This window comes from Argiope bruennichi, chromosome 7, assembly GCF_947563725.1.
Source record: "Argiope bruennichi chromosome 7, qqArgBrue1.1, whole genome shotgun sequence".
Classification (NCBI taxonomy): Eukaryota; Metazoa; Arthropoda; class Arachnida; order Araneae; family Araneidae; genus Argiope; species Argiope bruennichi.
The window spans coordinates 105,551,293-105,568,503 of record NC_079157.1 but is presented as its reverse complement, the minus strand read 5'-3'; the positions used below and the strand labels follow the sequence as shown (position 1 = coordinate 105,568,503).

The 17,211-nt window shown below is 29.0% G+C and overlaps 1 protein-coding gene across 5 annotated transcripts in view; it reads left to right on the top strand.

Annotated features, from left to right (window-relative positions):
• Positions 1-13,214: 13,214 nt before the first annotated feature.
• The window catches only part of LOC129976116 (peroxidase-like), a 53,505-nt gene continuing 49,508 nt past the window's right edge, over positions 13,215-17,211 (top strand). For 2 of the 5 annotated variants that reach the window (XM_056089509.1, XM_056089506.1), the window contains exon 1: positions 13,215-13,464. The gene's annotated coding sequence lies outside the window, so the exon portion shown is untranslated. Of the gene's footprint in view, positions 13,465-13,671; positions 13,709-16,080; positions 16,172-17,211 lie in introns of those variants that run through there. The other 3 variants (XM_056089510.1, XM_056089505.1, XM_056089508.1) reach the window with 2 other exon arrangements.

Sequence of the window (17,211 nt, the reverse complement as noted above, 5' to 3'; positions counted from 1 at the left end):
TTAATCAAACACTCTTTTTTTCACACTCTTGTGCATATGCATGCTAAAATGAGTTACTTTGCTGTTGCGAAATTATGTGGCTTCATTATAAATCACTGGAGTAAGTAAATTGTATAATTGTAAATTGTTTTTTTAACAGTAAAATATCTGTTTTCATTTGCAATCTAATTTATCAGGCAACAATTATGACACTAAAAAAGTATTACCAACTACAATTGATGACAATAAATAAATATTTGTAGTATGATAGCGTTTTAGCTACACTAACCATGTATGCACTACATTTTTTATATAAATTTTTACCTAAATTATTCAAACTTTGCATTTAATATTATGACTATGTAATCGGGGAACTTATTGTTTTTGCTTTTGTTTTTTTCCTTCTTTCAGTTAATCGCGGCAAAAACTATATAATTCCAGATGCTTCTAAATTTTTAATAGACTTTGAATAAAGATGTCTTGATGAAAAGATGATTAAAATATTTTATTACCTTTAAACCGTTGACATACGAATTAACTTAATTTCCTAATTAAATGGCAGATCTTATTTGAGATAATTATTGTTATTTTAATCCCTAGAATGATGTAAGAGCATTTGAGGTAATGATGCGTTTTCAAGTGATTTTTGCATTTGAAATTATTTAATACTTTCTCTCAATTCCAGATTTAAAGTTAAAAATTTAGTAATTCCACAGTGAATCAGACTCGTCATTGTATTCGAAACGGGTAAGAAAAACCAATGCATGCAACTGAGGGGATAAAACTCACTTTTTGGGAGGAATATTAGCTTGCAATAATTTCAAAAAAGTACTTAGCCATAAGAATGCATGCCTAAAAATGAAGATAGGTGAATTCATATTCAAGATCTAATTGTTTCTTAATAAAATGCATTGGTTTTTTTTAAGCCTAAATATATATGGGAAAATAAATACATGGGGGATCTAATGTTTAAGCAGTCCATTTTTTTCATAAGAATATTTTTCATATCTGGTATAAAATAGTAAGTTCGTACATATATCTACAAAATATTTTCTCCAGCTTTCTTAAGAAGCAACATAATTGTATCTTTTTCGCATCCTATATTGATCGTGTCAGAACTTTTTGTTGAATTGAAATTTTTGTTGTATCAAATGTTTTGCATTTTGTTGTGCATTTATTCTCCTCGGATTCGAAACACATCTGAATTCCAGCTTGTTGCTGCAATCCTGATTTAACAAATATTTTAGATAGGGGGACTATGCTGAAAAATCGATTTTCGGTGAAAACATCGTATATTTTTATTTATTATTTCGGATTTCTGAAAAGTTTCTTTAATAAAACAATTTCTTTCAACGTCCATTTTATATAGATTCCACAATAAAAGCATGAATTTGTTCATTTAGAATGACACGCCATTCTGCCGCAATCTGTGTTTCTATCTATATACCACAATCTAGAATGAAATATAACCATATTTTTTCTAAAATTAGATCTCAGTGCAATTAAAACTCAAGAATCCCATAAAACATAGATCCAAATATTAGTGATCAATTGACGGTCAGTAAAAAAAAAAAAAAAAAAAAAAAAAAAAAAAAAAAAAAAAAAAAAATTGAGAACATTTTTTTATAAATATTTTTGCAAATTTTTAATAATGTAAAAAAGAGTTTGTTTGTTTCTTATGGCACTTGCCACTGACAAGCCCGCTGTTACGAAGACAGCGATTTAAGCCTGAGGGGGAACGTCTCTTATTTTTTATAGCAGCGCCAACTAGGGCCAAGAGTACGACTTTGCCACTCACGCATCATTCATTCGCTTGCACAACCCCTTTTTACAGGAGGGCACATTCACACATCTCACAGATAGAACAACAGAAGAACAACCATGCCCAAACCGGGACTCGAATCCGGGACGCCCAGATCACGGGGAAGACGCGCTACCCCTATGCCAGGACGCCGGCTAAAAAAGAGAGTAAGTATCTGAATAAAAAAGAAGCTAAATAATACTTGATTTTATTTAATTAAATGTAAAATTCATTATTGTGAGTTATTTTGAAGCCAAATTAGAGATATTGTGCTTGCCCCCCCCCCACGTCGGCAAATATCTGCCGCCGCCTCTGTCACTAGCTATCAGCTAGAGAAAGAAATAAAAAATGTTTAATTATTAATTAAATCAATTGTTATTTTAATTAATTGAAACGTTTTTCCATTCTTTTCTGACTTTATTCTACTCCAAAACTTAACTAATTGTGCTAAGATAAAATTGAAAAAAAAAAAATTGATGTTACGTTAATTCGGTAAATAAAGGGTTAAATTACAATATCAGTTTTGAAGTCAGATAAATGACAAAAAGTTTGCAACACCAATTGAAGACACAGATACATTAGGAAACTGAACTAAATTTTCCTTTTCCTTGTCTTATTATTCTTTTACATACAATTAGATCAAAGATTTGATTTTGGCTAAATGTAGTTTTGTATCATAAACACAGATGGCGTAACATTTTTGCTTCCCGTCTACTTACTTTTTATGCAAAAATATTAAAAAAATATAAAAAGATATATAAGATATATATAAAAAAAATTTAATGAATAGATTAATGTATAAAGAAGATTTAAAAAGAAGAGTTATAAATAGAATTAAAGAAAAGTGTGAAATGAGTTGGAATAATTTTTTTGCATTAATACTTTTTCATTACTTTAATAACGAATCAAATACAAATTCGTAATTAAAGTGATATGAAAAAAAAACAAAAAAACTTAACAATATCACATTTAATATCGGAACAGTCAATCGATGAGGAAGCTTTAAAATTTTACTGGTTTCGTATGAATGTAATTACGATTGATATATCGCTCCGTCATAATATTAATTTTCACCCCGTCATCATATTTGACTTTAAAAAATGGCAGAAATACAATAATTTTTTTTCGATCGCGCCCCTTAAGATTGGCGACAAAATAATCTATAATTCCCCTTACACCGAATAATTATGCTACTGATTCAGACGCAGCAAAATCTTAGAAAATCCTCTTGAGTGAAAAAATTTCAACAAAAGTTATGAAAAGTATTTTTTATTGTAACAACTCAACTTTAGCTCTGACAAGCAACAACTCGACTCATGTTTACCCAAGAATCTTTACTTTGTAGAATTCAGTAATAAAAACGGTTGCGTTGCTAGCTCCCAATATGCATTTTGTTTCTTTTATTTGTACTTAATTAATTGCTTTTTGTTTTTACCAGAATTTATCGATAACCTTAACATTTTTAAATCAATATTTCCTGTTTGTTTATTAATGATTCCTTTTTTTCATTAATATTTCAATTTTGAGACTTCAACAAATTTTTCTGATAGAATTGTGACCACAGAAAACTTCTCCATTCTGAAAAAAATAGCATTCGGCTAATGTTTATAACAAGTCTGCGAAAAATGTGCAAAGTAGATTAAACTATAAGAACGTCAACAGATGGCGCCACGAGATAATTTTTCAAATTCTGAACTCTTAAAGCAAATAATTCTTTTCCACCGTATCTTATCAGTCATTGACTTGGAATTCAATAGAAATTCTGAATTTTTGATGGAAAAACGAAACTTTTCATTTCTTCTTGTTTCGAAATAGTTTCTGTTTTTGTATGGCATATGTTAATGAAAGATGTAAGGCGAAAGTTAATAAAAAGGTAATAAATATTCAAATGACGATTAATAAATAAAACGTCTAAAAGATGGCCCTACGAATAAATTTCATCGATTATGGGCTTATCAATATGGCAACGCTCTATTTGATCCGCTAGGCTTAGCGTAAAATTTTATTTGTAAATTTTAACTAAATATCAATAGCTTTTAATTCAGCTAAATTATGGCTAGTGGAAAAATGAAATTTTTCAAATTCTGAATTCTTAGAAGACGTATTTGTTTCAACAATTAAGATGAATGGAAAATGCATCTTGTATTCTGAAGTTAAAAATAATTGAAAAAAAAAAAGCAAACGAGTGAGTGTTCTTTTATTAGTTTTGTCATTATTTTCTCATCGCATCACATTTTGAATTTATTTTCACCTATTAGTATATACATTGAATCTCTTGCTATTGACCGATTACATTCAAAACTTCATACACGTGTAATATTTTAGGGAAAAAAATCACATACCAAATTTCATTAATCTTGCATGTTGTATTTACGATCATATACAGTTTTTGAGTAAAAGTCATATGCTAATATTCACATTTTAGTTTCTCATATACAATGTCTAAATTATTTTAATCATCAAAACAACAACAACTGGACATGAGATTTTGAAGAATGTCTACTTTTCATATTGCCCTGAGTTCGAAAAATGGATTTTTGCCTTATGTTTGCCTGTGAACCCATTAACTCATAAACACTTTGGGCTAAAAAGATGAGATTTCTTATAAGGATTTTAGACCAAATTTTTATCAAGTTTTAAATACAATCCTTTCAGAGGAAGTCTGTCTGTCTGATATTTAGAGTAAAAGTGAACGCGTTAACTAGGAATCAAGAGCTGGAGAGACAAAATTTGGTACACATTTGGATTCATATCAAAATTTTCCATCAACTCTGTTGAAAGGTTGACTACCAGTCAATTTATACTTTCACATGCATCAATGAAATTCAATGTATGATCTTGTGACTATAACTGTAGTTCCTTCTGACTATAACTGTAGCCAAAGATTTTTCATTTCGCAATTATTGTTTGACAACGCCATGCAACGAATTCGTACTTTATTCAAAGTCCTCATTTTTATGCAGATTGAGGGTAATAACAACAGGCGCCTCAATCTCAGAAGACACACGAGCACAAGTCGAATCTGATTGGTTCGTTCGATCACATGACTTCAAACTATACGTCATGGAAAATCTTCTGTTGGCTATTTGTCTTTCCTTCTGGCAATTAGATGCGTACTTTGGCGAAATTAATTTGGGAATAGATATCAGTACTGTAGTATTTTGTTTTGTAATTCAGTTGATTAAAATTTTACACTCACATATGTTTTATAATAAAGCTGATATAGAAGAAATCAGGGTCTGCTACATGTTTCTAAGTGTGCTCTTATTTCTATATTTGAAAAGAAAATATTATGAACTGTTATTATATAAGTTTATTAGGTTTAAAAATGTTGTCTTTCAATAAAAATGCAATGCACAGCTCTACAAAACTCTCACTGGATCCATTTTAACATATGTGTTAGGAACTTAAGGCAATAATTTCACAGGGAGAAGCTCTTATTTCTATATTTGAAAAGAAAATATTATGAACTGTTTTTTTTTTATAAAATGCGTTTAAAATAACTGCGTTTTTTATAAAATTCAGCGCCGCATAACGCACATTTAAATTCTATGTTTATTGCTTATCCTTGCAATACGAACAATGCTTACCGCTTCGCAGATAAAAATTGGTTACTGTAAAATTGGCGGGAAACGAATTTGGCGGTTTTCAATTCACTGATCGAACGAACCAATCAGATTCGACTTGTGCTCGGGTGTCTCCTGAGATTGAGGCGCCTGTGTGATAACACCGTTATTACAGAGAACGCGAGAAAGTTTCAGAAGACCACTCTCACTGGTAGATATTTAAGAATTGTTAAAATGATGATGTAAGAGGAATAAAGAACCAGGTTGTGGCATAAATATTTATTTAATTTTTTTAACGACACATGAATGAGAAAAATTTGTTGAAAGCCTTTTCAACACGAGAACTGAAAAGAATATCATTTTGATGGTTTCCAAATTTCATGCTTAAAAATTTTGATGTAATTTATGAATTGTTCTAGAATTTTATGACGACGTTTAATGAAATATAAGAGCAATTACATATTCCAATTCAATTCTCACTCAACCATTTTGACTTCCGTAATCAGTATGACCTACTTATTTGTGACAGTTTTAGTAATCTCAAAGTTTATAATATTTTATGAATTATCTATGCAATGATGGACATCAATACGTATTTACATTCATTTATGCATAGTTTTCCGACATTTCCGAGGAAATTTTGAATTACATTTTTTATATATTGTCCCAAGGATTCTGCAGAAAAGTAGTATAGTACTGCAGAAAAGAAGTCTCCTCCCGCCCCCCCCCATAAAAAAAGACTGAAAAGTAGTGAATTGTACTCCAGAAAACTATAAAAAAAAGTCTTTGGGAACGCAAAATTTGCCAAATTCGATTGTGCGACAAAAACAGAGCGATTTATGCTTGTAATGCATGCAAAAATATGTTTGTGGTAAGTGCTCATCTAAGATAACATATACTTGTAAAATATGTGCTTCATAATTAGGCCATTCCATATCAAATATAATATCCTATAAATGCAAACACAAACTGTTTTTCTTGTTTTTCATTAAAAATTAATGGTTTGTTATATTAAATATTGTATTTGTTAAATTATATTCTTTTATTTATATAAACTGAGACAAAATTTACAATGAAAGTCAAGATGATCAAAAACCCGTCAATTTGACAGGTGTGGTAAAACTAGGAATATATTTATCATTGGTAGTTCTAGTGTTAAAACAGCGCCATCTGTCTAATACTCGCCCTTGTAAAATTTATTTCTACTAAAATATTACAGTTTTTTTTTTTGCCAAATTAATAAAAGTAATAAATTATTGCAGACAGAAAAATGTTAAAACATTAAGATTACATTCAATTATAATTAATATTTTGATTCTGAAAAAAATCTCTATCCCTACTAATAATAAAGAAGATTATGTATGTGTTTTGGCGGTATACGAGACAATATAGCCAACATTTGTCACGAAGGGCGCTAACTTTCGTCGCCAAGCTCGCCAAATTTCTCCCCAACTTTTGTTGCCAAGGTCAGAATGTCAGGGATACGTTTTATCACTTCGTAATAATATACACAATGACCAGAAAAAATATAAGGTTATTTAAAATAACACCACTTTGATGTCGGGTCACACTTTGATGTTTAAATCAAGGATACCGGGGTAATCAAAAACATTAAATCATGCATAAAAGATTTCGTTGGAATCGACTGGAATAATTTTCCTGGTAAACCAGCTGATTTCCAAAGACAGCTAGTTTTCTATATAGATCCTATACAGAACCTGGTGATTCTCCTGATTCTTTTTGTTTCGGAAATGAGAATTCGCTAGAAAGCTTATCATCTTGGGTTAAGCCTAACTCTCTTCTAAAAGATAAAAAAAAACTCGAAAGAGATACGTGAAAACTGTCGAAAACTTTAAAGTGAAAAAGAAAGGAAAAAGTGTTCGTAAAATTACATCGAAATGCAAAAAAATTACCAGTAAATGTCTGAAAATGATACGCAAATGTAAACACATAATCTGCAAAGAAGAGGAAATCGAATCCGATGAGAATTATAAAGATTTGGACAAAGGGTAGTGTGATAGTGGAGTAGTCTGATATCGAAATCCATATGATAGAGAACATTTCACACTCACATGATGCTGAAATTGAGTGCGAAGCTGTTGGAAATATTTATATAAATTTTCAAGATATAATTTCATTTGAAAAAGATTGCCATGGATGGCACAAATACGCAAATTCTAAATTCGAAACTAATAGGCAATATAATAACATTAAAAAGAAAAGTTTCGTGAGAACCGAAGAAAGTTTTGTAATGCTCATGTAACTTCTTGTTGATTTGAAAAACTGTCGATAGCTAATCATTTAAAAGTCGAAATTTTTCACAACAGCAGCTTACAAGGAAAAAAAAACCAATGACTTGAATCATGCAACAGAAAAAAGAAAAAAGTCCAATTAATGAATCACTTGCAATTCAAAAATTGAAACGTTCGTTATCAGTTATAAAGTTACATTCAAAGACGAACTATGAATCAAATAGAAAAGAAATTATAATCGATACTCTTAGAAATCATCATATTATATCCATTTCAAAGCCTTTAAAACTTAATGTACAAGATGATACAAATAAAAGTATCCCTATTTGGGACACCATGGCGGGAGAACCAGTCAACGAATACCTTGATATTTGTCATATTTGGAGGATACACATTTCAGGCTGTGGGAAATAGATTGAACTGAACATTTTTACAGTTATACTAAATCAAACGCTTCGCTTAGATAATTAGCGGAGCTCCAAAATATTATTAGATGTGCTTTGAAGGTAGTCCGCCCTGTCACCAAAATGAACATTCATACAGAGGAAAGAAGATATAAAAGAAATCAAGAAGTAGACTTCAAACAAAAAGTTAAATCAAGTGCAAAAGTAGGCTTAGTCATTGCTAGATAAGTTATCATGGTAAGATTTAAGATTAATGTACAGTTTCTCGCCAAGCATGTCAAAATCATGCCAATCATCCAAAAACTCTCTGAAAGTCTGATACCAGAAATGCTAACAAACGGCTTTTAAAGTTGCAATAAAAACATTGTGACGTTTATATTTAGCTAGAAATCGCTCCAAAATTTTTCAGTTTTAGTGCCTGTATATTAATCTTTAGTTTAGCCGTAATTGTTATGACTTGTTGACGAAAACTGATATTCACTTCTTTAAGAACAAATATCTTATAAAAATACTTTTTGTATTATCTTAAGAGCAAAAAATATTTTTTGATTATATAAATTTTATTTCTGCACAATTTTTACATTTAACTTTTAAAATAGTTTTAATTCTACTTGGTACACTATCCGAGACAAGGTTTTTAAATGCTACGATGGAATTCAAACTCTCCATAAAAACATTCAAGTACGTGCTTTTGTCAATTATTAAATCAGTAGCAGGATTTTCAATTTCGTAATATATACGCTTTGTAATTTGCAGTAAAGTTACTGAAGCTGTAGTTACAAAATTCACAATGAAAATCTTGGAATAGGAAACTTTGGAATTATTTTTTAATTTTAAATATAATATTTAATTTAATTCTAAACTAAAACGAAAAATTTGGCGCTTTCCTTGATATTTAAAGCAAATCGATTTTTAAATCATCAGAAAATTAATAGTTTTCCGAAAATACGTATTAAATTCATTCATGGTTTCTATAAAGTTCTAAAAAATTAATGAAATAAATAAATAAATAAATAATAACAAAATAAATAATAAACTTTTAAATTTCTGAAAATATTATACAAACTTTTCAATAAAGAAATTAACAACTTTTCTTGCCACAATACATATTCTATGTTGAATTTTCTTTTCAATTACTTTTGCATAATGAATAGGTTTCTTCATAAAGCAATACTTTCAAGAAATTTCTTATCTATTTATTTATTAGTTTTACGGTGATTATAGTAAAAATTTCACTTAAAAATACAAGCAATAATATAGATTTCCTACAATCTGTAAGATTTCAAACACTTTTTCTGCACTTTGGTGGGATATATAAATACATATAATGACATACTGAATATTCACTTTCTTATATATTATTAAACTTTTAATGGGTTAGGTAATTAGCCTTATTCCATTGGCTATTACAAAAATTATGAAATATTTCAAGTACTACCCCCCCCCCCCAAAAAAAAACAACAACAACTTGGTACTCAAAGACTTTGCTTATTGCTGTTATATTTTTAATAAACATATTTCAATTCAACAAGTTATTGAGTTATATTGTTATTAGTAATTGAGTTAGTTGATAATTTTAATAATTAATAATAATTTGGTAATAAAACTGAATATTTAATAATAATTTGTCAATAATAATTTGATAATAATAATTTGTTAATAATAATTTGAATACTTAATAATAATGAGAATTCTTAATTTGAAATTTCAGATTAAATCTCAGACTTTAAGTGCGATGAGAGATAAGTATCTTAGATGACATGATAGATAGATGACAAATAAGAACAGATAATATTTTGATAATAATAATTTGTTAATAAAAATGTGAATATTTTATAATAATTTGATAAGAATAATTTGTTAATAAAAATGTGAATATTTTATAATAATTTGATAATAATAAGTTGTCAATAATAATTTGAATATTTAATAATAATTTGTTAATAATAATTTGAATACTTAATAATTTGAAATATTAGATTAAATTTCAGATTTTAAGTGAGATGAAGATAAGTATCTCAGAGACATGATATGTATTTCTGATAGGTGGCAGATAAAAACAAATAATGATTTGAATATTTTATAATAATTTGATAATAATAAGTTGCCAATAATAATTTGTTAATAATAATTTAAATACTTAATAATTTAAAATATTAGATTATCTCGGATTTTAAGTGAGGTGACCCATAAGTATCTCAGAAAGGTGGTAGATAAAAACAGATAATAATTTGAATATTTTATAATAATTTAATAATTATTTGTTGATAATAATTCGAATACTTAGTAATAATTTGAATATTTAATAATAATTATTTATTGATAATAATTTAAATATTCAATAATAATTTGAATATTCAGTAATAATTTGAATATTCAATAATAATTTGAATATTCAGTAATAATTTGAAGTTTCAGATAAAATCTCAGATTTTAAGTACGATGAGAGACAGAGGGAATTGGAAGATGCTTATCATAACGAACAAAACAGGTGTAAGACTAGTTGCATGTTTACCGAATTTCGAAATTTAAAAATATTTTACTGGTGAAGAAAGATTTGAATAACAGATCAATGAAAATTTTACTCACAGTAATCCAGGCGAAACAGGTGGTGAACAAACGCAGATGGATTCGTGGCAAAATATTAAAAGTAATTTGAAATTTCAAAAGAATTATCCTTACTGTGTCATCAGTTTCATCGCCAGTCATTTTTCTCCGAATTTCCGTCAATTTTTTCAAAATGTTCAACAATTCCATTTTCTTTCGTACGACTGTAAACTGTACGACTTGCAAGTATATATGTTTGCTTTATCTTGCAAGCGTATAGAGCAGACAGTCGCAGGTGTGGCCGCAGGTAAAACGACTAGCCGTGACTAATTCCAAAATCACGATATCATTATTTACGAATAAAGCGGGATTGCGATAAAACGACGTGTAAGTCGTGTATCGCAATTCTTATAAATGCTTATGAATTAGAAATACATAGTTGGTATAATATTGAATTTTCCTATCTTTTATTAATTAACTCATACAAAATTAAATTTTAAAATGAAACTTAATTTCAGGTCATATTATCGTTTGTAGTATGTTCAATAGAATGCATAAATCAGTAAGAGTTTGGTTTGGTTATATTAACGTAACGTTTGAAGCAACACTAGGGCTATTTTGGGACGGACCTCTTCATTTTGTACAGCGGTCAGATGACGAGGACGACACCCCCTCTCCACACCACACCACACTAGCGGGAGGATGTTTGGTCATGACGGATTTAACGTGCAACAGACCCCCTGACACGACACTTCTTCGGTGGAATCGGGTCACGAACCTGAAACCCTCCGGTTCTGAGACCTTACCACCAGGCCACCGCGGTCTCAAAACAGTAAAAGAATAATATACATCAACTATTCATTTTTTAAAATTTTAACACAACCATCCTAATTTATTATTTGATATAAGAATGCTTACATTAACTCTCAATTACCTTAATAGAAATGAATGATAGTAAATAATGCTTTGTAAAGTACTTGTTCTAATAAAGACTTATAATAGAAATAATAAAAACAACTTTTCATTTTTTTTCAACTTTAACACAGCTATCATAATTTATTATTTGAAATAATAATGTTTATATTACCTTAAATTACTTTAGTAGAAATGAACGTTAAAAGAGAATGATTTGTAAATAATTAATATTATAGAAATAATAATAATATAGAAATAATAAAAATAGTGATGGATGTGATTAAAAGGATTATTTTACAGCCCAGCTTGGATTTATTTCAGTGATCAGAGTTTCGATAAAGTTCAAAGTTGTTTCGATTTATATTTGAAGCTATTTTTTACTTTAACAATTCCTAGCATACTCCTAAGGAAACTAAATCAGGTTTTTACGGATTGATGTTTTGGTACTAATTAACATTTCTAGAGAAAGGATTATTATTATTATTTTAAAGTTCTGGCTATAGATTTCCTAAATAATATATAGTGTTCACGATCTAATAGCAAACAGGACTTTTAAAAATGATACAGAAACAAATATGAAAATATTCAGAGCAAATATTCAAAAAGAAATATGAAAGGATTTTAAACCCATAGTTTAAGTGTACTATTGAAAGTGTGTTTTCTAAAGTTCTTTTTTTTAAATCACTGTTTTCTTTCGAATCTTTAATGCATTTCATAACTTATTGTTACAAACATAAAAGTATTTAAATTCTATTTCTTTCAAAAATTTACTACGTATAGCACAGAATATGTAGAATAAAATTTAATTCAAACTAAATGATTAATTGATAATGACCCCCAACAATCTATAATTATTCAACGTTATAATATTTGCAATTATGCAAAAGAGCTAGTAATCCATGCCAGAAAACTAAATGGCAGGCAATGTTTTAAAGTATTGTTTATCTGTTCAGCCTATTTGAACAGATAAACAATAGTGTAAACAATAACTTGCCATGCCTGTTCAAATAGACAATACCATGTCTATTTGAACAGACATGGCATTTTTAGCATACTTGACGAGATGAAAGAGCATCCTAAACTAAATTTCAGCGGAAATGTCACTGGAAACACGCCATTGCTTAAAAACTCAAAACTCAATTAGAAAACGAAAAAATAAGATGATTATAAATAATTTCAAAATTCTTTATAATTTCGAAATAATTTTAAATAAACTTAATTTTTAAACTTTATTGTAATAAATTTTTTTTTATTTTAATATTTGTCTCTCTTTATATTTTTTTATTATTTTAATAGTTATTTATTTATTTAAGGGAAATGCATGAAACAGAAAAAAAATCCAATTACACACTTTGGAATTACGGCATCTTATACAAGACTTCAAGGTAAAGGGTAAAGGATTTCAAATTAGAATGGCTGGTTAGTTACGGTTATTAAACATTAAAAAATAACCTTAATTATTGTAAAAAAAAAACCTTAACTCTAATTAAGTTAAAGTTATTTTTACTATCTTTTGAAGTACTCTTTTTATGAAAGAGAAATAATTTTTATTTCTTTTGAAACATTGTAAATTGCATTTGTTTTCAAAAGAAGGCAGTATTGGAAGAAAAAGAATACGGGGTATGACTGGAGATATTATTTCAAATTTATAACCAGATGGCGCCACCAGTAAGGAAATAAAATTTTAAATTAACCGTAACTTAACTAGCTTACATAATTAGGCTACTTAAAATTCACCTAATAGGTGGCAACTAAATTCTGAAGATCACAAAATATTACTTTATTGAAAACTTAATGCTGTAAAATATTACGAAACTAGTAAATATGGAAATGAGTGAAAATTCCGTATTATAAATATGAAATAAATGAAATGAATATAAATAATGACTAATAAATGAATAATAAAAGCTACCAAGAAGTCTTAAGATTCACCAAAGTTTTATTCAGTAACAGAAGGAAAACATACAAAAAATATCCTCTTCGCAAGTTGGAAAGCAAAGGTAGGCCCTATTCCTTATCATCTAAATAGCTGTTTCAAATCTCTTTAATACTTAAACAGAAATAATGAAATGCGTGTTCTGTCTAAAAAGTATCTGGCCTTGAATTTTCCCGCCTACGGTATTGATGCTTGAACGGCGCCACTATGCGCAGTGGAAGAAAACAACTTAATGCGCAAGCTTGAACTTTTTCTCCGTGTTCGAGTGTGTCAACTGGCACCTGCTAGCCGCTGAATAAAGTTCTGTTGTGAGTATTCGTCGGGTTTTTGATTTCTTCCAAAATGACTAGGGATTGCAATACCGGTATACCGGGATACCGAATACCGGTATTTTGAGCCATTTGTACAATTTTTTAATACCGGTATTCACAAGTTTAAATACCGGTTTTTCGGTATTTACTAAAAATCTTTTTAAATTGTCTTCACTATACGTTTAGGGATCGCAAACATAGAAAAATAGTATACGTTTTTGTTTTTATGTCTCCCTAACGGGTGAAATTAATTTGCTAATTAATGGCTTAATTAATTGCTTAAATCTAAATTAGTGAAACATGGATTATCCCCGAAAGAGGATATTGTATCCATAACGACTGATGGAGAAACAGTTATGAAAAAAGTTGGAAAGTTGATTGGTGTAAATCAGCAATTGTGCTATGCACATGGAATTCAATTAAGAGTAATAGATGTATTGTACCAAAAAAATAAAGAACAGAAGAATCCAAATACTGTGGATATAGAAACTTCGGATTCCAACTTTGAAGAGAGTAAGAGTGAGAGTGATATTGACAATGAAGATAATGACAATGTAATTGTTGAAGAAGGTATTGCTAATGAGGATTAAATATTAATCATCAAGAATTGCTTCCTATATTTTATAAAGTTCAAAAAATTTTTAAGATATTTAAACGTTTCCCTATAAAAATTATATATTACTAAAATATATATTAACTGAAAATAAAACAGAATATATGTTAATATTAGATTATAAAACACGTTGGAACAGTTTACTCCTAATGATGGAACGTTTTTTGAAACTGAGAAATCCAATCCAAAAAGCAATAATCGACTTAAACCTGTAAATTAATTTTTCAGATAGTGAATTCGACTTAATATGCAGAACTATATCAGCTCTTCTTCCAATAAAACTGACAATTGAGGCATTTTGTCCGAGAGATTCTAATTTATTAACAGCTAATGAAACAATAAATTTCATGTTGCAGTCACTGATAGAGCAACACACATCACTATCTGAAGAATTAAATATTACATTGAAAAATCGCACAGAAGAAAGGCATACCGAAATAGAAAATGTCCTATGGTATTTACATAATTATAATAATTTTAAAAATGAAAATGAAAAAGAAGAAAAGAAAATAACCAATTCAAATCTGATTAAGTTTAGATTAAATGTTCTTAAAATTTTTTAGACATAAATCTATCCACATTCAGAAGAATTCGGTTCAGTTATCGAAGATTATGATGACACTACTGTCGATAGTGAAAAGGAATTGTCTTTTGAATAAAAATTAGAATGAGCGATAAATAAATAAATAAAAAAAAAAATTCAACGAACCAAAATACAATACTGAAATCAGCTATATCCAAAGCCATCCGACGAGAAATCGATTTATTTGAAGATGAGGGATTTAGAAGTAAATACTTGGAAAAAGTATATCATGCATTGCTAACAGTACCACCAACTAGCGTAGATGCCAAAAGAGCGTTTTCGACAACTGGTCATTTTTACAAAAAATTACTTTTCAGGCTTAATGACAGTACAATTGATGCATTATGTTTTTTAAGATCACATTCAAAAATTTGTAATAGTAGCCCAGACTGAATAGTGATATTCACACTTTTTTTGTGATTTAAATAAATAAGAAATTCCTTTACTTTTTTGTGATTCTTTATATATTGTTATAATTTATAAGTTACAAATTATTTTTTTGTGATATTTACACTCTATAAAACTGGTTTTATTAGAAACACCTGTGTTTTCTTTCTTTTTCTAAAATTTCTAATACCGGTATTAAAACCGGCATCCCGGTATTAAGATTTAAAAAATACCGAATACCGGTATTGAAATTTTGGTCCAGTATTGCAATCCCTAAAAATGACTGAATGAGTTGAGCAAAGATACTGCATCAAATTTTGTCAAAAGGCTATTGATTCTCAAAACGAAACAATTCGTAAGATTCAACAAATGTTTGGCGGCCCTGCTATTGAGGTAACACAAGTGAAGGAGTGGTTAACTGATTTAAAAAAGGCCACATATCGGTGGAGGGGATCACGAATACGTATCGGAATGACAAACAGTGACAAAAGAGTACTATCAACAAGTTCTTTAGAAATGCAGTTCGGCCAAAGACGAGATCTTTGGACGACGAAAAGCTTGCAGTTGCATCATGAGAATGTTCCGCCTTTTGCCTTACCTGACGAAACACGGAATTCCAATCGTTTCCCAACCTCTCTACTATCCAGATATGACTCTTTGTGATTTCTGTTTATTTCCGATATTAGAGATGCAGATAAAGGGATTCGGTTTCGAAAGTAGAGAAGAAATAATAAATACAGAACGCAACAACGGAAATGAACACCATTTAAAAGGGAGCCTCCCAGGAGTGTTTTCGAAAATGGAAAGATCAGTGGGCTAAGTGTGTGAAGGCGCAAGAGACCTACTTTGAGGGGGATTAGGATTCCAATTTCGTCACGTATGTAATATATTTTTCCTGTCCGGAAATCAGATACTTTTTAGACAGCCCTCGTATTTTATATTGAAGCAACCATACATAATGACTTCATTGGTAGCGTATAATTCATTAACAAATTGCAAAACTAATAGCAATATAGTAAAAAATATTATAAAAAGGAAATACATATCGATTTCTTTTCATAAAGTTTATTGAAGAGCTTCGATCTTTTAAGCAAATGTCAAGAAGGTGTTTCAGCTAACAAGAACTAAAAACTTATTGTCTGCGTTTTAAACATACTTCGATAAATTACCATTGCTTACTATTCTTCTTTCATATAAATGCAGAGATAACGTTTTACAATTCAGATTAAGAATTTAACATTTGATTTTTCAATCATATTTAGGGAAAATATTGACAATTTTTCTAAATATTTAAATTGAAATATCATCTAATCACTTTTGAATATTTTAGTTATAAGTATTAATTGCAGTAAAAGCAACATCATCTGTTTTTAAATTTGCTTTAAGACTATAATGTGTTTTAAAAATATAGTATGCTGTCAGTAATGCAGTAGACATCAGGCTAGAGGATCACCAGATTAACAAAAGCTCTGGATGAATGTGGTTCATTTATATAGCAAAATCTATGTTTTATGGAACAGCATTTAAAAACTTATACAAAAATAAATCATTCTGCTCTTAATAAATGTTACAGAATATAAGTTAGTGTGGTTTAGGCCATGGAAAGATTATTGACACTGGTTTAGTAAATAATCTGATCATTATTTCATGATAAACATTTTCTTTTTATAGTAAAACATTAAATATTTCACCATAGTATTGAATTATGTTAAAAAAAAAACAATTCCTCACCAAGAAACAAACACTTCTCAATTTCGAATGTTTGGTCCTAATGATTAAGAGAATTTTGGCTTTTCTCATGACAAAAAAAAAAGTTTGATTAAAGTTTATTTTAAAACGTGAAGTGAAATCAAACATGCTAACATTCTTGATTCTAAATTGAAAATTATGATAAAATACGTTCGGATGAACTACGCT